General features: G+C 38.3%; 1 protein-coding gene across 2 annotated transcripts in view; it reads right to left on the bottom strand.

Annotated features, from left to right (window-relative positions):
* Nucleotides 1-25033, bottom strand: part of clmpb (CXADR like membrane protein b) — a 103543-nt gene that overhangs the window by 62887 nt on the left and 15623 nt on the right. The window contains exon 1 of one of the 2 annotated variants that reach the window (XM_067388932.1): nucleotides 14006-14507. The exons of the other annotated variant lie outside the window; for it this stretch is intronic. The gene's annotated coding sequence lies outside the window, so the exon portion shown is untranslated. Of the gene's footprint in view, nucleotides 1-14005; nucleotides 14508-25033 lie in introns of those variants that run through there. 2 annotated transcript variants of the gene reach the window in all.

Raw genomic sequence — 25033 nt, 5'->3', positions numbered from 1 at the left:
TAATTTTCATTTTTGGGTGAGCTATCCCTTTAAGCTATACTTTTTACTGATCAGGCAGGTGTAAAGCATGATACACTCTCAATGATGTCCTCTTTGATTACTGCATCAGCCTTCTCCCTTCATCTTCATTCTTTCCATTATCTGTCTCTTCTGAACATTCCTCCACCCTCGTTCTCTCACTCTTTCATTAGCTGTCACACAGAGATGTTCCCCTGAGAGCTGCAGATAAAAGCTAGCAAGCGTAGCATGTTGCAGTGACCCTCCCGTAACCGTGTGGACCATTATCAGTGACAAGCTTTCATCCTCAGACCTGCTCTCACCTCGCCCGAGGCCCAAGGGTCTCATTCTCATCGTAAATACTGCACTGCTTAACCCTGCCAGAATCAGTGAGGCCACAAGGTTAACAGAGCAATTGGTGGCCATCTTTTTTCCCTCTGCTCTTACCACTTGGAGTCTTAGGGTGGAAATCAGATGGGGGCTGGAAGCATCGTAGTGTAAGTAAGTCCTTGAGGTTTGGCCATAAATACAAGGCTTTACCTTCTGTTCACATTAGATGCTAGGACTAATAGCCCCATGCTGTGACATAAACAGCTACCATTTATCACTGGGGACAGGAGCTTTCACATTTATCAGGCATGCTTAATGACCCCGGGAGCTTTTGCACGGGTTCAATGACCAGGTGAAAAAGATCAAATTTGGGTTATCTACTGTTAACAAATTTTTCATCAGATCCTTCATCACATCCAGGCAGTCTAAGGTGCTTTATTAGAACCGAGAGGTCTGTGACGGTAAATCTTCATTTCTGATTAATTCAGTTGCCACACCAGGACTTGATGAGACTTGAACCAATTTAATCACACAGATGAGAAAGCCAGCCATCCCATTACTGCATTCAAAATAAAAAGAAAATCCCTGAATAGGGCCCCTGAATCAGCAGTCATTCAGAGCAGCAGAGCCACAATGTGCCAATTAAGAGTCGCTTTTCGGTAAGTTAGCCTGTCTTTAGAGGGGAAAGGGACACGCATCTGAATAAGAGGGGGGTTTAATTGCTTTTGCTTTTAAGACTTGATTTGATGAAGGAGAAACCCTGATTCAGAAGATGAGAGGATGAAAACAGAGGGACTGAGAAAAAGTTGGCATCTCCGAGATTGCACTGCTCAGGCAGAGAGAAGGCCTTGCTGTGCCAAGGAGAAAACACAGTGAGCCGTGCCAAACCTTCTCACATCTGGGACTGAGAGCAAGTGGGCTGCGTACACTCATCCCCTCCCATCAACCATTCCTCCTCACACTATAAACATCTGGTGTCCAAACCGCACATTGAAACCTGATCCCCAGACTAGGACTTAAAGCCAACACCGGGTCATTTGATTGGCTGAGAGTGGGCTGGGGCATTTCAATGATTCAATCCCACCAATAAGACTTGATGATTCTGAAGGGTGTCATTGGAAGGCTAGTTGTTATTCTGAATGTTCCAGGCATTAAGCAATGAACCAATGAAACATGCTCTCTCTGAGGACAAATGCCATAAAAAATGATAGAGTAAGCCAAGCATACTTCATTTTACTCAGACATTCTCACACACAAATGACTGTCAATTTACACATTTAGTAATTTTGTGAACTTTGAATCATTCTCCACTGACAGTGATGAGCTTCACAAATTCCTCAAGGGGTGAATAGCTTCAGCAGTAATTTCTTTGAAATTACATTGCCATGTTTCTGCTCAGTACTCTTTCCTTCTACATAGAGGCGGCAATTGTTCAAACAGTTGATTTGCTGCAAATGGTATTCCTAGTAAAAGCATCTGGAGACAGAAGTGTCCATCATTCCATGTCAGTCATTCCCAGTTTTATCATGATTAGCGCATTAGTCGTGATGATAATGAGGAACGGCATCTGTGTCGTGATTATCTGCCTGAAGTCTGTACACGAATTGACCTCGCAAGAGAGCAGATCAGTCTGATTTCTCATGACATGAAAGAGGGTAAATTATCAAAGTTGATTTATTTTATCTATTTATATCTCGGCTCAGGCTAAACTCGTAGCTTGTCAAGGTCTACAGGTCCTTACTAAATCAGATTAATTTATGATAGGCCCAACTAAACTAAATACAATCCATATTTCATAATTTGATAAAAAGAAAAGTCTGGGAAGAAATACTACATCAGATTCCCACACGTAACCGTTTATGCCGATGAATATTTAAAAAGCACATAAAAAGATATCCTGAAAAAAAAATGTATTACCACATGCTATTTAAAGGGGGTTATGATTTTACTTTTTTAACTTTAGTTAGTGTGTAATGTTGCTGTTTGAGAATAAACAACATCTGCAAAGTTGCAACGCTCCAAGTTCAAAGCAAAGGGAGATATTTTCTTTTACAGAAATCGCTTTTTAAGGACTACAACAAGCAGTCGGTAGGGACTACAACAAGCTTCTTCCCGGGTTAGTGACATCACAAACCCTAAAATTTACGTAAACCCCGCCCCCGGGAACACACAACAAAGGGGGCGGGGCCATGTTGGGCTGCTTTAGAGAAGAGGAAGAGTTGTTGTAGTAGAGTGTTGTTGTCATACCGTCATTTTACACCGGACTGCTTCACAAACGAGGGTCAATTCAACACAAAAGATGAACATGATGGCACATGCTAGTGGATGAGCTGAATCAACTCCATAGCAACTACATAAATTTATCCACTAACCATTCAGAAACGTCCAGTTTCTTTCTAAAAGTTGTAACTTCTCCCTGAGTCTCTCCATCAGTGTCAGACTCTGGTCTGAACACTTGAACGACTTCCGGTTTCGTATATTTCTATTATGTATTTTGTAATTTGTCTTGCTCTCTATCATCACATTCATGCATCTTTGCCGCTCTCAGCAATCCTGCCCACTACACAAGATGCATAGATGTACCATATAAGCCACCAAAACACATGTGAATTCACCAATCACAGCACTGATTCACCAACCTGAACACTAATCTCTCTCAACACGCTCTCTCTGTCTGAACGAAGAGACAGAAACTTAATTAATTTGTTCTTTGGTGTCTCTCCATGTTGTCTTATGCTAATCTTTTCATCACCACTCCCTGTATCATTTCGTTATCATTCATTTCAGTAATAATCCTCCGGTGAAGCTGCAGCTGGGGTTGTGTGCTCTGCTGAACCGCACCAACCCCACACTCACACTGCTGTAGACTGGTCCAAGGCAAACACAATCAAATTGATTCCGAAGTCACTGAAGTAGAGGTGCACAGATGTACTTGTTTAGGCTGGATTACACTCCATTAAGAGAGGGTGAGGACAGAGGTGACTTGCCACACTTCCCACAGTAGTAAAGGACAGTGTGTCTAAGTGATGGAACATAACAGGTACTGTTTACTTTGTGTTGAACAGGGATTTGCTGCACAAACACAACATGTCTTGGGACACACACATCAGAGAAAAAATTCTTTCTTTAAAAATGTTTTGCACCAAAAGTTGCCAAAGTCAAAGAATATGTCCACATACTGTATACACTGCAGAGTCTTCTTTTCCAGGACAAAAAGACCTAAAAATCCTTAAACAAGATAAAACTACTTTTAATAATCAATTTTATTAATTAGAGAGGACCTGTTATGTCTTTTTGTACATATTCAAATTTCTTTAGTGTGTAATGTTGCTGTTTGAGCATGAAAAGGTCTGCAAAGTCACTCCAACGGGAGTTATTCTCTATGTCAGTGTGCAATGTTTCTTAACTCCATGAAAAGCCTCCATTGTAGTCTTGAGTTTTCTTCTGGGAACGAACACGTCACAACATTCCTCATTCAAAAAATAAATAAAAGTATATAAAATAAAGGGGTGAGGCCTGGTTGAGTTACATAGTGTGTTGAAACTCGGATATGGTAAGGGGTGTGACATTTCCAAAACATACTCAAAGCAGTGGACCAATCACAACACAATTGTCCAACTGACCAATCAGAGCGTTTTGTGCTTTTCAGAAGGAGGGGCTTCATAGAGACAGAAACTAAACAGAGTGTTCCTGACAGACTGGGAAGAGAGGAGCTGCAACAATGTAAAATATTGGGAAAATAATGTGTTTCTGAACATTCAGTCATGAAAACCTGTTCTAGTAGAGCCCAAAAACAAAATCAAGACTTTGAAAAATGGAGTCCTTTAAAAAGAAGATATTTTGAGAATATATCTTGAGTTTTGAATTACGTTTTGCTTATAACGCTGGCAAACTCTTTTTTTTTTTAAGGAATAAATATAAGAAACAAGATTTATCAATAGGATTAAAAAATGACATTTTCAGTTTTACTACATGATTTTGCTTCTTAAGCAAATGTTTCTTTAAGGATGTTTTGATATTTTTAGACCAAAATAACCCCCCCCCCCCCCCCCCAAAAAAAAAAACTAATTAAGAACATAATTTTTGCGGTGTTATTTAAGAAAGTGAAAGAGAGAGCCCAATATCGCATACTACAACCAATACTGGGAATTGCTTTTCATATCAGTGTCTATAACATTGCAGTAAATTGAAATTTTATTGAGAAGCCAATATAAATGACCCTATAAGCCCACCCATTTTTGGAGACCCATCCAAATGGCAAATCCACTCTCTTGATACGCGTGTTTAGAAACACTGCAAAATGAGTTTGTTTTCAAAAATACTGCATTTTGCTTCTGGTTCAATAAATGGAAATATTAAAGCTGTTAAAATGACTACAGGGATTTCTCTTGCAAACTAAAGACCTTGCTGTTTTAACTCATGTGTGGTGGTTTTTAAGAATTATGAAATGAGTGAACAAACAGCGCTAAACAAAATGTTCCAGTGTTCTGCACTAATTCATTTAGAGCTAAATTGCACCGTTGTGAATGAATCCCCCGGGGCGTCTCTCCATGAAGCTAATTGAGCACTTGAGGAGCTCAAACTTGCAGCTACTCCTGATTAATGTACCTGTGACCATTTGTAAGAAGGGGAGATCTGAGAGAATATGAATGAGTCGGAGTGCTGTAGGAAAAGGGGTCATTCAGACTGTTAAGAGACAAATTAGCATTCCTGTTAATCGCACAAAGAGGCAGACAGGGAGACGGAGAGCTCTCGAAGGCGCTATCATTAAGAACTGCTAAATAGCTTTTCATTAGCGCGTGAAGCGCCGAAGTCCGTGTGTCTGCATGGCCGACCAACTGAAAAGACTGAACTCTGTGACCGAAGAAATGTTCTGGACTGGCAACTGCCCTGAGAAACGAGAGATACGATCGCTTTCCCACCGAGGGACATTTCGTTATCACACCATCATTACAAACGGCTCGCTACAACACAAAAAAGCCAGGAACCAGCGCACAATGAGGTCTTTACTCACGTCTCCGCCCTGCCTCTATAATTTATTTAACTATTTACTGTGGTTAATGATGTTACTTTTAAAGATGTAATTACACACTCCTCTCTCTCACACACACACAGACACACACACTATATTTCCCTGCAAATAAGGAAGCAGGAATACAATTAGGCAACCAGCAAAATAGACTTGGTCCATTTTATTGCAGAGGTTATTCTTTTATCGCTCAAGATAAATGTTTCCATACATTGTCTCGGAGGCTGCTCCTAAAATTGCTTAGCATAAATAAAAATACACAGTAGTATTTAAGATTATTGCTATATCAGCTTTAGGCTATTTCATGGTCGATACGGATTCAACATTCAGTATACCATAACAACAGAATCAATTACAAACATTTAATAAATGTAGAGGAAAAAATAAAAATAGAGCTATAAAATGAATGTCAATTGCGTAACAATTGGTTTTGGAGGAATTTGATTAGAAGTGTTTGAGTTTGTATTGAGATGTCTGATAGTAGAGACAAAAACAAAAGTCTCCATTAGCTAAGAGAAACCAATAATATACTACACCACAAAAATGACTTGCTTCAATTAAAGGCAATATGTAAGATTTTTGGATTAAAATATCCAAAAACCACTAGAACAGTGTTATATATTTTGTTGACTTGTGTATTTACATTATCCCAAATATTTTCAAGAATGTTTAAATCCAGAGTAATAAGCAATTTTAACCAGGACATATTATATAACATATTGTATACTTTAATATATTATGTGTTTTATTAGACAGGTAAGCAACTGTTTGGATACATTCATCAACAGAAAACTAATCATGTTATATAGCTAAACACAGTAAGTCTTATTGTTTAAATCTCGTTTTCTTGATTTACCGCAAGTACCATGTTTTACCATGACTAATTTCGATCTAACTTACTGCAGTGTGCAACAAGTGTCTCATAGTAGCCACGGAGTGAACGCAAAGTAGTATTATAACAACTTTCAACACACAAATGTATATAATATGATAAATAGCATTGCGTTACCCTACATACGCTTGACCGGAAGTAACAGAAGCGCTCGTCTGCAGCATAATAAAAGTTCCGCTGCTCTCGAGACGTGTGTCGCGCTCCTCTCATTAGCAATTGCTCCATCGGCCTCATTCCGCTCCAACGGCCTTCAGCCCCACCCTGCTTCATACTACAGTAATGTTAATAAATCTTTAACACATTAGCTCATCCATTAATATGATTTCTTTTCCATTGGCTGTAGACGTGAAGACAACACCTCCCATGATTCCACAAAATCAAGGCGTCATCAAGCTATGCCTTTGTTTTAAATAAGCGACCTCTAGTGGTGAAAATTACATATTGTGCCTTCAAATTACTGTAAAATAAGACAAACATACTGTTTTTAAGAAAGATTTTTTGCAGTGAACACTTATGTCAAGCAGAAACATTTGAGATTTGTCTTTCCTTTGGGCAACAGTGTGAACATCGAAGCATTTTGATTTTTCAGTCTTTGAATTCATTCTGATTGTGGATAAATGTCAGCTGGAGTTCAGCATCTTAAGTTTGTTTTGTTAGTACCACAGAGCTGAGATGGAGAAAATATGGAGCAAATGGAAGAGAAAAACACAGAGGAACATCAAAGGTCTGCTCCAAACCCAAGAAAAACCCATGTTCTCCGATGAACCCCAAGAGACAGACAGAAGAACAGAGCGCTGTGACTGTAATATGTGATTTTTAGGTGAATGGAGAGGGAATAAAGCACACACACACATAAACAGGGCTCAGCTCTTTTTTGAAGGGCTCAGCTTTTGTCCTTTAATGAAACAGTTCCAGCACTTCAACCACACAGACTATCTGTGTTTATGAGAGATGGCCACGTAATTCCTTTACTGTGTATCTGTTGTGTGTTGTGAATGGCTCAGCGTGAGGCAGCAGGTGCACCAGCACTGTTCATTATGACTGACTGACTGAACTGACAACTCCCACTTAACTGACACACACACACACACACACACACACACACACACACACACACAGTATGCACTTTTTGTTCTCCCTGTTTCTGTGATTGAAACTGTACACAGCATGCAGGTCTCTACTCAAACAGTCCGTTTTTAGGTGGGCAGCTTTCCCACGCAATGCAATTATGCACATTTAGGACCACAAAATTACCTTATTAAACCTCAAATCATTACAGAGAGGATATTATATGTATATACAATATCTAGGCTATGTTCCAATAGCATACTAGTATTACTGTACTATAATTATTGCAGTATACAGTATGCATAGTGTACATAGTACGTACATATTTTCTATGCAGACAAACTGCTACATTTAGCAAAAAGTGCAGTGTACAATAGGGCACGCTGAACTGGAGGTAATATCTGACACAGCCATCGTGACTCATTTCACTGGACTGCCAAAAGTTAACACATATGCCATAAAATGCAAAATAAGCACATTTACGTCCTGCATGATAACTCGATTCCATTTGAATAATTGAATATGCAATGTGATGAGGTCATTTGGTTGTAATGCTGCATGCTACAGTTCAAAAGCTTGTTGTTGCATAACGCATGCTGTTCTTTTTCACATGGTATTTACATGGTGTTTCACAGTAAGTGGCAGGCTTACCACACTTAAAGTAGTTGTATTTGAATATAGGGTTCAACTGGTTCTCCCAAATGGGGGTTTGTGAGAGAAACTGCAGGGGTATATATATATATATATATTTTTTTTTTTTTTTTACAGAATGTTGCAGTGTTTTATTTTGATTTATCTGTGCACATATTTATTTATTTTTTTAATTCATGTGCACTCGTTATCTTTAATGAAAAAGATCAGATCCTCTCGTTTAAACGGCATCTGTTCTCTTCATGTCATGTGTCTCAGTGGAGAGTGGGACTGAGTATCCTCCACAACTGACTGCAAACTGACATTTAGATCTGCCTTCATTTAGTAAGACACACTTAACTTTCTACAATCCAATCAATTCCTGAGGATGAAATCAAATCGTGAAGCCATTTCACTTGGTTATACATCACAATATGGCAGTGCAAATTTGTGTAGGGTCACAAATGAGGGCAAAGTGGCTTAAGACATGTTTTTGGGGGGCATTAAATAATGGCGAAAATACCAGAAAATTGACTAGTACATCACGCTGCATGATTCATTGAAATACTCTCCTACCATAAATATTGAGTCTGAAAGGGAAACTCCTACAAATGCATATGCAATAAGGTCAGCCTCAAAAATAACTGTTCACGCCTTTTCAGGGCTAATTTCTTACTGAGTGTCTTTAGTAAATCCTGACAGTAGTTTTTAACTCTAAAAGGGGTTTGGCGTTGGCGCAAGCTATTAGTAAATCTGGCCCTAAATATTTTATCTGTTTTCCTGCATGTAATTTGACCATTAACCAACATCAGAGAACCGTGAATATGCAAATATGTTTTTGAAATTATTGAAATATTAACTTAAAATCTCAGTAAATATTTTACATCTAAGGCGTTTGGCTGACAAAAAAAGTTTTGGAACCCCTTTTACAGAACATTGTTATAAAACATGCTGGTGTTCCTGAGATGGACAATTTTCCCCTACATTTCTGAAATTTTTTCACTGGAGAAAGATGACTGACAGAGCGGGTGGATTAACGCACTGATCCCCCTGCTCGTATCATGACCTCTATCCTTTAAGTGCATTGTGGATTATCGAATGAAGTGACATATGCCACCCCATAAAAAAAAGATTATTGTTCCTCGATAAGCCAATGGCATGTGCTATTCACCACTTTGTTACACATGACTGAAACATGGAGCCTCTTACGTCTGGAAGGGAGAACTCATTGAAGGAAGACGTGTGCATTATTTATTCCTGAAGCTGTTTCAACGTTTACAAAAAACCCAGCCGCATTAACGTTCAGACGTATGTGCGGATCAAGGGAAAGCCTGGGAAATTCATAGACTCTCGAAGCTTGGCGAAGCTATCTAGTATTGATTCACGGGCAGGAAGGAAGTCTTTTGAAGTTACTCCCCTGGCGAACTAAACACAACTGTGCAATTGAATCCAGATCAATTCAGACAACCAAAGAATTTTGTGTAGTAAGAGGGTGGGTGAAAGAAAATGAATAAATGTGCATGTGTGGTAAAACCTGGAAGGGTGTACTTGACTTGAGGTTGAATTCTGAGCAGATGTAATAAAATCGGTGGAGGCCAGGATTTTAACGATGCATCTATGACCAATAACCAGTTTTGCCGCAAACATGGAAAATTATAGGGTTGAGACAGAGAAGTCAAAGAGACAAAGGGGGTATAAGACGGACATCATGTAAAGGGGATGGATGGATGGATGGATGGATGGATGGATGGATGGATGGATGGATGGATGGATGGATGGATGGATGGATGGATGGATGGATGGATGGATGGATGGATGGATGGATGGATGGATGGATGGATGGATGGATAGATAGATAGATAGATAGATAGATAGATAGATAGATAGATAGATAGATAGATAGATAGATAGATAGATAGATGTTATCTTTTCATTTCATTGCTTCAATTTCTGTTTCCATCCCCTACAGTGTGTCTCCTCTGGAAGGTGTGAAGAGGAAAGGGCGTTGAGCATTCAGAAACTAGCACTGACCTTGGCCCACCCATCCCATCTGAGGCAGGAGGAATGAATTTCATATCATGCACCTGTACAGTACGTGTACACACACACACACACACACACACACACACACACACACACACACACACACACACACACACACACACACACACACACACACACACACACACACACACACACACACACACACACACACACACACACACACACTTCTCTCCAGTGACTGGGTTTTGCTGATTCACACATTGGTTGGAGTGGGGAACGTGACCTCCCAAGGTTACCACACTGCCTGCACATATTTACAAACACAAAAGAACTAAAGCTGGGCAATATATGATACACTTAGGATAAATTCACAGTCATTTTGCTGATTATATACATTTAAGCAGCCTTTTTAACATTGCAATGATTTGTTTCTTTAAGACTTTGTGAATCAGTTCAAAATTCTGAATCAGTTGTTTGTAACATTACTCAAAAATCTCTTTTAACAGTTTTCATATATTTAATTTTACATATTATAAAGTAAAATATGCAGATAAACAACTGCTATTTATTACTTTGCATTGTAATTGTAAATTTTTTTGTGTGTGTTTGTTTTTGTTCATTACACATTTTGAATGAATGAATTTTAATAAACAATCTAAAAACTACTGAAGAGAGCTGTTTGGTTAAAATAATGGTTCATGTGACTGCAAAAACAAAACTCAAGGTGGCAAATTATGTCCTTTTTCAAAGTTTTGTTTTTGGGCTCTAATAGAATAGGTTTTCAAGCTTGAATGTTCAAAAAACATTATTTTTCACATATTTCACATTGTTGCAGCACCTCTTTACATAGTCTGTCAGTAACTCTCTGTTTAGTTCCTGTCTTCTTGAAACCCCTCCTTCTGAAAAGCTCAATGTGTTCTGATTGGTCGGCTGGAGCAGTGTGTTGCGATTGGTCAACTGCTTTGAGCTTGTTTCAGAAATGTCACACCCCCGACCTTATAACCACAAGTTTCAATACACTATGAACTCAACCAGCCCCCTTTTTTGCATATGCATTGGGCAGGAATTATTTAAATGAGTAATATTGTGACTGTTCGTTCCAATCAAGGCGTTTCAGGGATTTCAGGGAACTTCTTCATGCTAAAACAGCAACATTCCACACTAAATAAAGTTGAACATGTACTATAAATAAGCATAATAGGACCCATTTAAGTCATATCATAGATCAAACAGAAATAAGAATTCTTCTATTCCTGTAGCGATCTTGTTTTTAAATGACTTATTGTAATGTGTGTGTGTGTGTGTATACTGTTGTCAACATAAACTGCCTTTCAAGGAAGGACAATAAAGTGAAGAGCAAATACATTACATATTTAAAATCCAAACACTATTATTTTGCTATATTGCCCTTCCCTAATCTGAAACAGTACAGAGTCTTGTAGAGAAGATCTTTTCATACACAAACGCACACAACTTTTGTTATTTTCTTTGTAAGACTCATTTTTCTGATCACATTACCAGAATGACAGTGTGTGTGTGTGTTTGTACAATTTCTCAGAGGGTTCTCAGGCCAAGATGCCATGTGATGGATGATGTTACATGACTCTCTCGCTCTCTCTAGATCACGTCCACGTATAACTGCACACAGCCTTGACTTGATGGTACCTGTTTTCATCCCCATCAAATCGACACGTGAGCTGCTCTGGTAGGCAGGACTCAAAGCGATTATGAGGATTCATCATCATCATTTTCATTGCTCTGCCCCCTGCAGCAGGACGTATCACACACAGCGGGAGTGCAAGAGAGTGGCGGCCGCATGTTTGAGATCAAAAAAATGTGGTGATGGAAACGTTTCCTCATTCAGGTGTATGTCAAAGGGAACAATACCAATTCAGAGAGCGAATCGGGGCTGTCCCTTCAGATTGATGGTGTGAGAAGTGTGATACAACAGTGTGTGTGAGGGTCACGAGAGTGTTAATGTGGATATTTTGAAGTGTGCCACCCTTGAAATGACATATATTCGCCACAGCATGATGTTTTAAGTACACAGGGGGATCAGGTCAGACCCGAAACCATGCTGTCATTGAGCACAGGCGCCTATAAAGGGCAAACTACAGCGAGCCTCATTTAACTGTGTCCTTCCTGCCACAAAACACATGAACACATGGGACTCCTCATGATGGGGTCTTTCTACTAATCAATTCACAGGAAGGTAATTATTTGCTGCTCAATACATGAACGACCTCCAAGAGCACCCGTGATAAGCACAAACTAGTGCAAAAATGAAAAAGAAAGGGAGAAAATAATAGGTTCTTTGAAAAACATATCTCGCCCTGTGGTCAATGGATGCTAATGCGTTCACATGATAATGTGTCGATTGATAAATCAAAATGTCTGCCTGCTGGACATGATCGGTTAAATGCCGCAGGAATATGCTTCTCAACTAATAGCAGGAAGTGATTAAATATAGAATAAAATGCCAGGGAAAAAAGGTAGAGAAAAAAGACATTTGTGTTAACCATGTCAACCTAGTCATAAAAATCTTTTTTTTTTTTTATATATATATAGACAAAATATCAAGGAAAATGTCTGCATAAGTGTTTTTTTTTTGTTGAGTATCATATTTGATTTTATGGTCCTTAACCAGAAGCAATGAGATTCCATGGCAAGCAATTTGTACACACCAGACGTGACAAAATCAATCAAAAATCACAGCCAATCAGAAGAGAGTGTGGGCGGAGTCTCTTGCAGCGCACTGCACTCACAACGAAATGGATAAGTACATAAACAAATTCATAAATATTACACCATTTTAACATTATTTAAATACATACTGAGTGACTTAAACGATCTTTGTCATAGATCAGAGTTCACAGTTTGAACATTCTTGTTTCTTGAACGTTGTTTAGTATGACTATAATGGTCATGCAAATTAATATTCAAACTCACATTGGATGCTTTTAACAATAAATAAAGCACATAAACAGCTCCTGAGATTATCATTAACATACTTTGCATGTTGTTGTTCCAGCAACAATGTTGCAGAAAAATAGAAACTACTATTTATACTCTATTAAAAATAAAAAATAAAAAACACCTCAATTTTATCCACTCTTATGTAAAAGTTACAAAATATATATTTTTTTTTTCAGCAATGCCATAGATTAGAACAACCATTTTGGCTCCCCAAAGAACCTTTCAATGAACAGCTCGTAAAAGTATAATTTTCTTCTAGCGTGAAGAACATTTTGATATTCTAAAGAACCATTTTCACTATAAAGAACTTTTTGTGCATTCCATGGATGTTAAAGGTTAATCATGGAACCAACGATACCGATAAAGAACCTTTATTTTTTTTAAAATGCAGAGGCAAAAATTTAGCAAATATATTTAATTTGGTGCAGTTGTTGTTATTTATATGGCCAAAAGGTACAATGAAATTCTGATAGCTTGCAATGTAAATGATATCTGTATAACAGTATAGCAGGCTAACAGAAAATGTATTTAAATATCAGTTGTCACTCTATATCTCCCATGTCTGTAAGATGATATTTAAATGCTTAGTTTTATTATCAAAGCTCTGTAGTGTTTATTGTGTAGGGCAAAAAACCTTTAAAGCAATGCAATACAATGATGACAGAGATGAACAAACAAACGTTCCTCAAAAGCCTGATGTATCATATTTGATACATTTTAACCAAAAATGGGTAACATTATATTTGAGTGTCATTGTTACATATGTTACATGTAGTTACTATAGTTATAACTATAAATTTTGTATAATTAGATGCAACTAACCCTAAACCAAACCTTAATCCTAACCCTATAATAAGTACATCTAGTTACTTAATATTACTCAGTACTGTACAATTGCAGTGTAACAAAGACACAAAATAACAAAATAAAGTGTAACCAAAAATGTTATGCTTCAGTCCAGTAAATATTCATCTTTAAATATTACTAACAATATAAAAAATATATTCTTACATTTACTTCATAAAAGTCATGAAAGATTTCACAGCAAAAAGAAAATGCAGGATTTCCATTTACTGTACCTGTACGACCTACTTTAGAAGTAGTGGAAGTGTCCAACACAACAGAAAATGCATTAAGATTACATTAAAAGTGTCTAAATTTTCATTCACATTGACTTTGAAAGGACAGGTTAGCGATGTTAGCTCCCCACAACAATGAGGATGGTGTTGTTGGAATGAATTCAATGCTTCCCGGTAGAAGTATAGAGCGGTAACCAGCTGGTCAATATTCCCGTCCCCTTCATGCCTCAATGTGCCTGTTACTGATGCTGCAGCTAAAAAGGTGCCATGTTGTCGATCCATCTTCAAGTCGATTGTTAGATCTTGCTAACAAGTACATGTCAATCACTCATTACAGCCGGGACTCCAAAGTCAGGTCTTGACATACCCAAAGAGCAAGTAATGTCTTACACTGTTAAAGGCAGACATACATCTAACTCTCCAAGGCACTTCAACTTCAATTCAAGTCTTTTGTAATGAAACAGGCCTACACAGCCACGCTATGAAGCAGAACCTTGGCATGGAGTCGGATGTTTCTGTGAAACTCAAGAGGGAATAACTTCCCAGAATGCCCTACAGGGCCATAAATACATCCGTGCTGGAAGGATGACCTTCCTCTTGCTATGATAGAATTGATGTGCTCAGCCTCTGCAAACCAGAACACTTTCAAGGACCCGTCCTTGCGCCCTAAAGCTGACCTTTAGAAGCCAGACCGCCTTTCCGTCCCCTCTCTGTCACTGAATACAGGGCAGTGATTTCTGGGTATTGATTCAGGTCACATGATCCAAAGATCAATAGGCACCATACATCACCCACAGGGTGTTCTGAGATGCTAAATGCATCCAAGGATGAATTAATTGCCTAGCATGGGTCTAAGGAAACAGACAAACGCTAATTACACAGATCTTACAGTGCAATGCAGCTTCAAAACCCAAAACTGGTGCATGCTGAGACGTACAAGTATTCTGTGTTGTGTGTCAATGACAAATAAGAGTGTCCATGAAAAGAAAAGGAATAAATAAATAAGATAACACTTTAGTTTAGGGTCCAATTCTCACTATTAACTAGTTGCTTATTAGCATTCATATTACTAGGATATTGGCTGTTTATTAGTACTTATAAAGCACATATTAATACCTTATTCTGCATGACCATATTCTATCCCTTAATCCTACCCAATACCTAAAGTTTTGAGATTATTGAGGAAAATGTTATAGTTAATAGTTAGTTAATAGGGAGAATTGGACCCGAAACTAAAGTTTGACCATAAATAAACAAAATGTAATGTTGCAATAGCAAGTGTTTTATTACACATCACTAAGTCATGTTATGCATTTGTTTTCCCCTTACTTTAAATCATCAAAATAATTTACCAATGTCAGCTTTCAACATTAAGGTACATGAGATTCAACAAGACGAGATTAAAAAAAAAAGTTAAAATGACTGCAACAGCTGCGGCAGCAACTGAACTAAACTTGAATTAGGTGGACTGTGCAGTTACTTTGTATTTACGTTTGTTTCATGTACCTTTAAAAAACAATTGTGCAACCATAAAGTAAAAACGATCAAGATCATTTATTATAGCTTGTCGAATTTGCCCTTAGGGGTGTGAGCAAAAACACACCATTTTTGTGTGTGTCACTTTAAATGCTAATGAGCTGCTGCTCCCGGCCCCCTTTCCAGGAAAGGGTGGAGCTTTAACAGCTCGCCCTTTGGTTGCTCAACAAAGCTGGAGAATCTCACGCAGGCAAAATGAGGATTGTCAGTAACGGTGTTCAGCCTTACATTGTTCAAACCGGAGTCGACACTGATGGAAAGACTCGGGAAGAAGTTACAACTTTTAGAATGAAACTGGACGTTACTTAATGGTTAGTTGATAAATTTATGTAGTTGCTGTGGAGTTGATTCAACTCATCCACTAGCATGTGCCGTCATGTTCATCTTTTATGTTGAATTGACCCTCGTTTGTGAAGCAGTCCGGCGTAAAATGACGGCATGACAACAACACTCTACTACAGCAACTCTTCCTCTTCTGTAAAGCAGCCCAACATGGCCCCGCCCCCTTTTTTGTGTGTTCTCGGGGGCGGGGTTTATGTAAATTGTAGGGTTAGTGATGTCACTAACCCAGGAAGAAGATTGTTGTAGTCCCTACCAGCTGCTTGTTGTAGTTGTTAGTCCCCTTAGGGGACTAAGCCCTTTTTGGTCCGTTTTCTCTATTTTTACATTTCGTCTTATAAACCATATGTAATGATGATGGACCACCATGTATTTGGTATCAATGGATTCAGAAGACCCTAAGCTATAATAAGCATGCATGCAATATGTTTATAAAGGAAGTATGAGTGAAAAATTGTACAATAAACTAGAGAATTTCAAAAACGAAAATGAGATTTTTCTCATTTATTACTGAAAATCCTACCTCACACAACAATAGTGAAAAGTTTTTGACCCAAAAATATATTTTTCAAACCCTTTGCTTGACAGAAATGGGTTAATGTTCAATCAAATGTGTAAAGAACAGTTAAATAATTAACTTTATCTAAAAACAGTCCTAGGCGTTTTTTTTTATTTTTGGGACTAAGCCCTTTTTGGTCTGTTTTCTCTATTTTTATAGTTGGGCTTATAAATCATATGTAAAGGAGATGGAACACCCTGTGTTTGTTATCTATGGATTCAGAAGACCCTAAGCTACCATAAGCATGCATGTAATGTGTTTAGAAAGGAAGTATGAGTGAAAGAAAATGTACAGTAAACTAGAGAATTTCAAAAACGAAAATTAGATTTTTGTCATTTATTACTGAAAATCACACATCACAGAATATAGAACAAAAAATATATATATTTTTCAAACTCTTTGCTTGACAGAAATGTGTTATTGTTTAATCAAATGTGTAACTTTTTTTTTTACAAACAGTCCTAGGCATGCCAGTGAGCAAAGCAAGGCCTCTCCATCGGTGTAAAAGCTGTCTGCTCCAGATTTCTCGTCACTTTCCAGTAATTGTTCCAGAGCTTGTTCTGCCGTAAATCTTTTACTGCTTGCCATTTTGATAAAACAATTCTGTAATAATGCTATATCTCTCTCGAATTTATCTCTTTGTGCTCGCTAATACTCAGATCGCTCTCTGTAACACTCCGATCGCTTTCTGCTTTCTCCACCTGATGCTGATTCTCCGATCGCTTATTGATTACACCCGGCTGCCGGTCTTTTACTATAGGCCAGCGAGCTTTTACAAGGCTACAGCAGAGCTACAGAGTCCTCTGAATGGCTAGAATACATCATGGTAACCTTCCTCTGATTGGGTTAGAAAAATATTCCTCCCAGCGGCAATTTTTACATTGGTTGTTGCGTGTTGAATCTGCCTAACATAATGGTTTTCATTGGCCTGTTTACGCAGTGGTATTGCGCAATAACGGAAGCGGGTTTAATATAAAGACTGGATATCGCTGTTTTCAGTGGAATCTGAGGAAGACGGCAAAAAAGCCGCATCTCTCTAGCATTAATAGTTTTTGAGATAACTACACATTTGTAAAAGTATGCCATTTTGGGCGGTACCGCCCAATCCGTCCCTCAAGGGTTAAAAGACCTCCGAAGAACAGGCGATCTCAATCTCAACATAACACCGTCTGTTACGTAACAGTCGGGATCATTAATATGTATGACCCCAATATTTGCATATGCCAGCTCATGTTCAAGGCATTACACAAGGGCAGGACGTCTGGATCTGTGCACAGCTGAATCATCAGACTAGGTAAGCAAGCAAGAACAATAGCAAAAAATGGCAGATGGAGCAATAATAACTGACATGATCCATGATTACATGATATTTTTAAGGATATTTTTAAATTGTCTTTCTAAATGTTTCGTTAACATGTTGCTAATGTACTGTTAAATGTGGTTAAAGTTACCATAATTTCTTACTGTATTCACGGAGACAAGAGAGCCATCGCTATTTTCATTATCAAACACTTGCAGACTGTATAATTCATAAACACAACTTCATTCTTTATAAATCTCTCAAATAGTGTGTAATGTTAGCTTTAGCCCGTTAACCACGGAGCATAGCCTCAAACTCATTCAGAATCAAATGTAAACATCCAAATAAATACTATACTCACAGGAATGCATGCAGGCAGCATGAATGATGAACACTTTGTTAAGATCCATTTTGAGGGTTATATTAGCTGTGTGAACTTTGTTTATTCTGGTTAAGGCAGTCGAGAGCTCAGGGACGGGGAGCACAAGCATTTAAAGGGGCCGCGCGCTGAAAAGGTGCATATATAATTATGGCTCAAAATGGGCAGTTAAAAAAATTAATTAAAAAAAATCTATGGGGTATTTTGAGCTGAAACTTCAGACATATTCAGGGAACCTTAGACTTATTTTACATCTTGTTAAAACTGGTTCTAGGGCACCTTTAATTCATAAGTATATTTTTTTGGACACTCTCACCACATGGTGTTTTACAATCAGAACTAAACTTAACTTGTCAGAAAAGTTCAAATTATCTGATATATAAGAGATGTATTAACTACAGTTTTTTTTTTCTTCTTTTTTTCCTACATACTGGTTGCACCATATGACTTTGATATTGTGGAAACTTTAGCAGAAACAACACTCTTTAAAATGCTATGCAGTGAAGAAGATTTAATAAAAAATTTTGTTTTCCAAAATAATGAAAGACTATGCCAAAATAATCTGAATGAAAAATAAAGAATAAAAAAATACTTTAAAACAACAACAGATCCAGATTTAAAAATGGAAATCAAGCTATTTACCTACTAGAGACTGTCAACAGAAGAAGACACAATAACACAACACAATCTTGTGACACGCAAGACAGACAACAATTCAGTCCGTTCTTGACAGGTTCTCCCGTCGCATGCTGTCCAGACCCCACCTGTGTGGCGATAATGAGCCCTGCTCTGCATCACTCAGCACGAGACGCTGCCTTTCATACATTCTGCCTAAAGATACGCCACACCAGCCATTCATTACCGCCAGCAAAAGAGAGTGAATCTGTCGGATAAGCTGCACATTTTAAGACAGACAACTATACTCCATAATTCCTTCAGAGTAGCTGTAAGCCTGTCATTATCAGTCCACGCATTCGTTTTAATTGTGTCTGCTTTAAACACATTAGCCTGGTGCCCTAATGCGAACCCCGTCATGGCGTAACACTACAGTGAACCGCACCGCTAGCAGCTAATTGATGTCACTAATTAAATCACACAAAAGGAGGCACTTTATTTCCACAATTCTCAACTTGCGACGCAGTGTAAACAATCAGAATCAAACCATGAATAATATCACATGGCCAGATGGGAGAGAAACTGCTCTGCAATACTCCCATCCTGGAGTTAAAGTGCTGTAGAGGTCAGAATGAGGAGAGTAACAAAAGATGAAATACAAAAAAGATTGCTTCCCCTGCCCACTGAGGTGCGGACGCTGCGGTTTACATGGGCATACGTTTTCTTTCTGAAGTGTAGCGGCCCGCACTGTGCTATGAATAAGTCATGGAGGTAGCGGGAGGGAAGGTAAACACTCTCCTCGAAGAGCGGAGGGCTCAGTGACCGCTTCCTAGATGCTTCGGCTGTGTTTGCCTGGGTCAAATGCTCCTAAATAGCCAAGTACACACAGACCCAAGGACAGCAATCGGGCAGAGGAGATGATGTGCTAAACTGGCTTCGACCGACAAACACCAACTGTGATGCTCAGCACCTGTGGGAAATGTTATCCACTTAAAAAGCTCACTAAAACTACTCTATACCCAAAAAAGAAGTATTTGCTGTGACAACTACAAGGATCTGGAATTAGGACATGCTTATTACAAATAACATCAGCTAGAGAAGAAAAACTACCAGCACTTGCCTTTACACGATATGGGCCTTGTCATACACTCGGGGCAATGTGACAGCAGGTGCATCGCAAGTGTTTTTTCCTAGTTTCAGCCCGACACAGTTATCATTTTCACGTCCAGCGCCCACATTTTTTAAATAGCAAATGGACTCACACCCATCTGTTCATCTATGGGGGTGCTGGTCTGAAAATGAGGTGTGTTCAGGTGCATTGTTGGCGTGTTGCTATTTTGAGGCAACTGAAAACGACTGCGCCATTGATCAACTGAAACCTGGTCTAAAGTCAATGGCGGAGTATTTTGACAATTTTTTCCGTTGTTAAACTAGCAAAAGTGGATTTGCGCACCTGCGCCATGCGCTTCAGACCATGTACTTAGATCGTTAAAATAGGGCCCTATGTCTTCTGATTGTCCACTTTTTTACTAGTAGGACTACAAACCCTGCAGTACAAGAAAAACTACATTACTAATGAAGAATGGTTGTCACCAGTAGTTTGTCTGCTGTAAAGGCTAGCTGTTTACCATCAATGTTTTGCTGACTTTTGTTAAAAGTACTGATCAACATTGTTCTGAAATGAGCTGAATAGCGACACTATTGTCTTCTGTAGAGCTGCTTTATACCTGAATTGAACTCATTTCATACTGTAATTGATGAATTTACACATTATTGAACTGACTTGAGCTGAAAAATGACACTATTGTCTTCTGTAGAGCTGCTTTACGGCAGAATGCACATTTTTCTTTGATAAAGATTGCATAATGGATCGTTACTTTCATGTTTATACTTTAAAGCTGCTTTGAAACAATCTGTTTTGTAAAACACTTAGAAATAAAGGCGACTTGATTTGACAATCAAACTTCTGCATTTTCATGTTCCTGGTGGGGCCAAAATCAAAAGTGCATTATGGGAGTTTAAGGTTTTGACAAAATGGAAAGCCACAACCCCTTTTTTTGTTTTCTCTAGTCACGTATCAATGATTTTAATATGAATAGGCTTTTCTATTGCATAGACTGTCACATTTTATTAAAACTCGCCTGCGGTGAATTACTACTTTAAAGGTAAAATATAGCTCTGGCAACACTGGTGGCACCTAGCGGAATTACAAAAATAAATCTAACGGGTAATTGTGATGGTAGGTAAAAGTAGGCTACTTTTCCATATGTTTATGATCTGTTCATTTTTGCAGATATAAAAGCAGTGACTGTTGGCTTGCACTTCTGTAACCAAAGCTGAATGTATTTTCCCATGTAACACATCAGCCATGGTCCCACACTGACTAAACCCTCCCTGGCTCCACCTACTGCAGTAGCCACACCCCAAACACTTGCTACTGGTTGAGCTGGAATGAGATCTTAGCAGTTTTGATGGTGCCTGAGGGACTCGATGTTTACACTTTTGTGGTTAAACCTATGAATGGCACTCTAATAGTAGTCCATGAACAATAACAACAATTAAGAGAATCTATTTTTATTTTACACGCTTCACATTTAACTAGCAGCTACTTTATTCAATCAGCAAAAAACATTCAAAGTGGCACCAACCACCACTAAACAATAAGGTCATTCATGTGACAATCTTGTGTGCTGTTGAAAATCTTCATTGACTTGGTTGAGCTGATATCAGTGAGTGGAGCTTGGCCATTTTGGTGGTTTTCAGTGTGCTCTGATTGATTAAGTGAAGTTCCTAAACGTAATTTAGGGAGGAGCGAACCCATCTAATCTTCCAATCAACAGCCAGAGTATATAAGCAGCTGCTTACCTCTCATCATGCTCAGCTGTTCCAGCATCCCTCCACCTCCACCTCCCCAAACTCCACCTTCATCTCAGGTACCTTGCCCTATGTAATCACATCCTATATTTATTCACTGTGGGGGTATATCAGAGCTCGAGCTGAAGATGCTTCATCGAGGCCCTCCTCAGTGGACAGCAAGCCAAATTAGCTAACCTTATTGCCCTAAAGATTATATGGGCAAACGAACTTGTTAAATGTATTTCTATGTGGTTTCTATGGTGTTCTGAGTGGTTGCTTCCTGGACAAAATCAAAAGAGATCACCTTGATATGGCTCAAGTCCCTCTTCCTATGTTTTATCTTCTATCAGGTCTAGAATTTGAAGTTGTGCAAATTTGTAACCTTAAGTATAAGCCATCATATCATCATTTGCATACTAACCAGAGTTTGTTCTTAGACTAACATCCAGATCTCATTGCAATAATCCTAGGAATTACACAAGAAAAGCAAACCATTCAATGGATTAGAATTGTTAGCACGATTCAATTCAAGTACTCTACGTGGACAAGTGACGGGACTGTGTAGCACCTAACAGAGCTCCACTTCTGCATTCAGATGAAATTTAGTGGTGCTGTGGGCTGTTCTTTGCTGAGACAGCACACTCCCTTTCCTCCCTCATTCCCAGCCCTCTGCACCACGACACCAGGGATTTAATTGCCTCATTAGCACAGAGCATGGTGAAGAGCTGAATTCACCACATTGCTCAATGTCAAAAGAGCATCCAAGAGGAAAGGTTAACCAACTAAGAGATCACATGCCCTTTCACATCACAGTGTGTTGTTTTTGCATAATCAAAGCAAGAAGATCCTAAGAGCAAACAAAGACCAGAACAACTTTGAGTTCACAGATGTATGGACTCCCATGAGGAACTGAAAATAATGAAATTGGCACTGGTGCTCCATATGTTGCAATATATCAAAAGTCAGAGTCAATAAGACTGTTTACTGAAGCTGTAAAGTATTGTTTAAGGTCTGCTGCAGTACTCGCTCGGGTTTTAATTATTCTGAAAGCCTCGTTTTGCAAACGTAGCTATTTTTCTCTCCACCAAATCTCTCTGGACCAAGGCTAACAAATCATGCCAAATCAGAGTACTCCACATCCTTTGTCTATACAAAAATTCACAGCAAAAAAAAAAAAATAAAATAAATATGAAATTTAAAAAGGGATTTAATTTGCATCTAGTCCTAAAATGTCATTTCAAGTCAGTGGTGAACAAGAACAAAGTGTGAGAGCTTTGAAAAATTAGATGTCCAAAAATACAGCTGCTTACAAGGCAGCAAAACAACAGTGTCAAAATTGTAAGGGTAGGTTTAAGGCTTCGGTTCTTTGTAAATTAAATGCCAAATCAGATCCGCTTTTCTGTTGTCATATGAGATGGTGTCATCTGAGCACAAATATCAACTCAGTGGAACCCCATCATTTCTTTACAGTGTAAATGGGGCTATAAAAGAAAGAATGCAAATCAGTATGCAAATAAATGCAAGAAAGAAGACCAACCGAAATTCAGTATGCAAATATTACATTGACTGTACTGTAGTTTATATTTGTGTCAAGCATTCTTTTAGGTCAGTGCAAGATTTAAAAAAATTCTTAAACTTTTATAAAGTTTACAAAAAGTAAAGTTTGAGTAAAGTTCTAACTAAATTGTTAGAAAAAAAAAGATCATACAGTGTTGTCATATACTCCACACAACTCTGCTGAACCACTCTGAATCAAATTTCCCATATTCTGCCAACAACTTCATTCTGTCTGTTTTTCTGAGAGAGCAACAGCTTTTTAAGTAGAGTATTTGCTTAAATTTTGCTAATTTCCTGACCAATAATTTGTGGTTGAAGGGGACATATCATGAAAATCTGACTTTTTCCATGTTTACCCAGAAAATGTAAAAAAGGACAACCCAGTAGCTTTGTTTTGGTAAGACATTCTCTGCAAGCATGTGAAAAAGATTTATTATTATTATAATATTGCTGCCCCCTGAATCTGTATGTTTCCATCCACGGAGCCACCATTTTGTTTTCGCAAATGACAACGGTGTACCAGTAACACTGGTCCTGGAGTGCAGCTGTCCTGCACAGTTTAGCTACAATCCTGATCAAACACACCTGAATGTCTTCAGGATTAATAAAGCTACGTGAAGGAAGCAAAACTCAGCAGGACAGCAGCACTCGACTGTCTCTGAGCTTGTGATATGTCTCAGCTATGTAAACATTATCACTGATCTGTTAACGGCTATAATAGTAAACATATGAGTCTCCATAAACTCCTGGCATCTGAGCCACTAAGGACGCAGTGGTGTAATTTAATTTATGAAGGGAATGTGTCCAAATAAATTCATATACCAGTATGTGCAAGTCATTTTACACCAGACTGCTTTGCACATGAGGGTCAGTAAAACACAGGATTTGATTCTCAAAGATGGATCGATACCAACTTTTCATGATCCAATTTCATATATATTTCGTGATATTTGTTAAATGTGGCTAAACTTTCTTACGGAGCCATGTCGTTATTTTCATTTTTAACCCAAAAACACTTTCAGTCTGTATAATTCATAAATGCATCTTCATTCTTATTGAGTCTCTCCAACAGTGTGTAGCTTTAGCCACATTAGCCATACAGCAAGCTATCAAACTCATTCAGAATGGAATGTTAGCAAACATCCACAAAATACATGCCATACCCATGTGATCTGATATGCTGCATCATGAACAGTTTGTAATGATCAATTTTGAGAATTATACTTGCTGTGTGAGCTTCTCCTGTATTGTTTATGCCTCATTGTATTGGAATTGTGAGCATGGGGGCGCCAAATCAGTGTATTTTTTCTCCCACCCAAAAACAGGCAGTTAAAACATGGTATAATACAAAATCCATGGGGTATTTTGAGCTTAAACTTCACAGACATATTCTGGGGACACCTGAGACTTATATTACATCTTGTGAAAAGGGGCATAATAGGTCACCTTTAAGACATTTAAAAGCTTAGTGTTTAGCCATTTTTTTTGGGCCAGAAGTGTATATATAACATTTAACATTTTATATAACATTTTACCAAAAAACATGTGGATCTGGGAAAAGTTTCAAAAAAAAAAAAAAAAAAAAATGCAGTCATTTATGTGTAGTCTAGGCAGAGTACAACTGCAGACAGTGTCAGGAAATGTTTGCAGAGAGTGATGAATGACTGAACAGGGGAGGTTGTGTAGAAAGCCTTTATATGGAGATAATCGCATGCACCGTCGTTTAGAATAATCCAGATTCATCAACATTAAAAGAAAGCCAAGAACAAATTCAATGCACGTACGTACCTGTTCCAAAAGAAAATTTTCTCCACACATAAGAACACTTGTGTGCAATTAATAGTCAATGTGTGCAAATATGCATTATGCATTTTTAGAATTTCTGAC

Source organism: Chanodichthys erythropterus, chromosome 7 (assembly GCF_024489055.1).
Source record: "Chanodichthys erythropterus isolate Z2021 chromosome 7, ASM2448905v1, whole genome shotgun sequence".
NCBI lineage: Eukaryota > Metazoa > Chordata > Actinopteri > Cypriniformes > Xenocyprididae > Chanodichthys > Chanodichthys erythropterus.
Note: the sequence above shows the minus strand (reverse complement) of the source record. Positions and strands in the feature narration are given on the sequence as shown.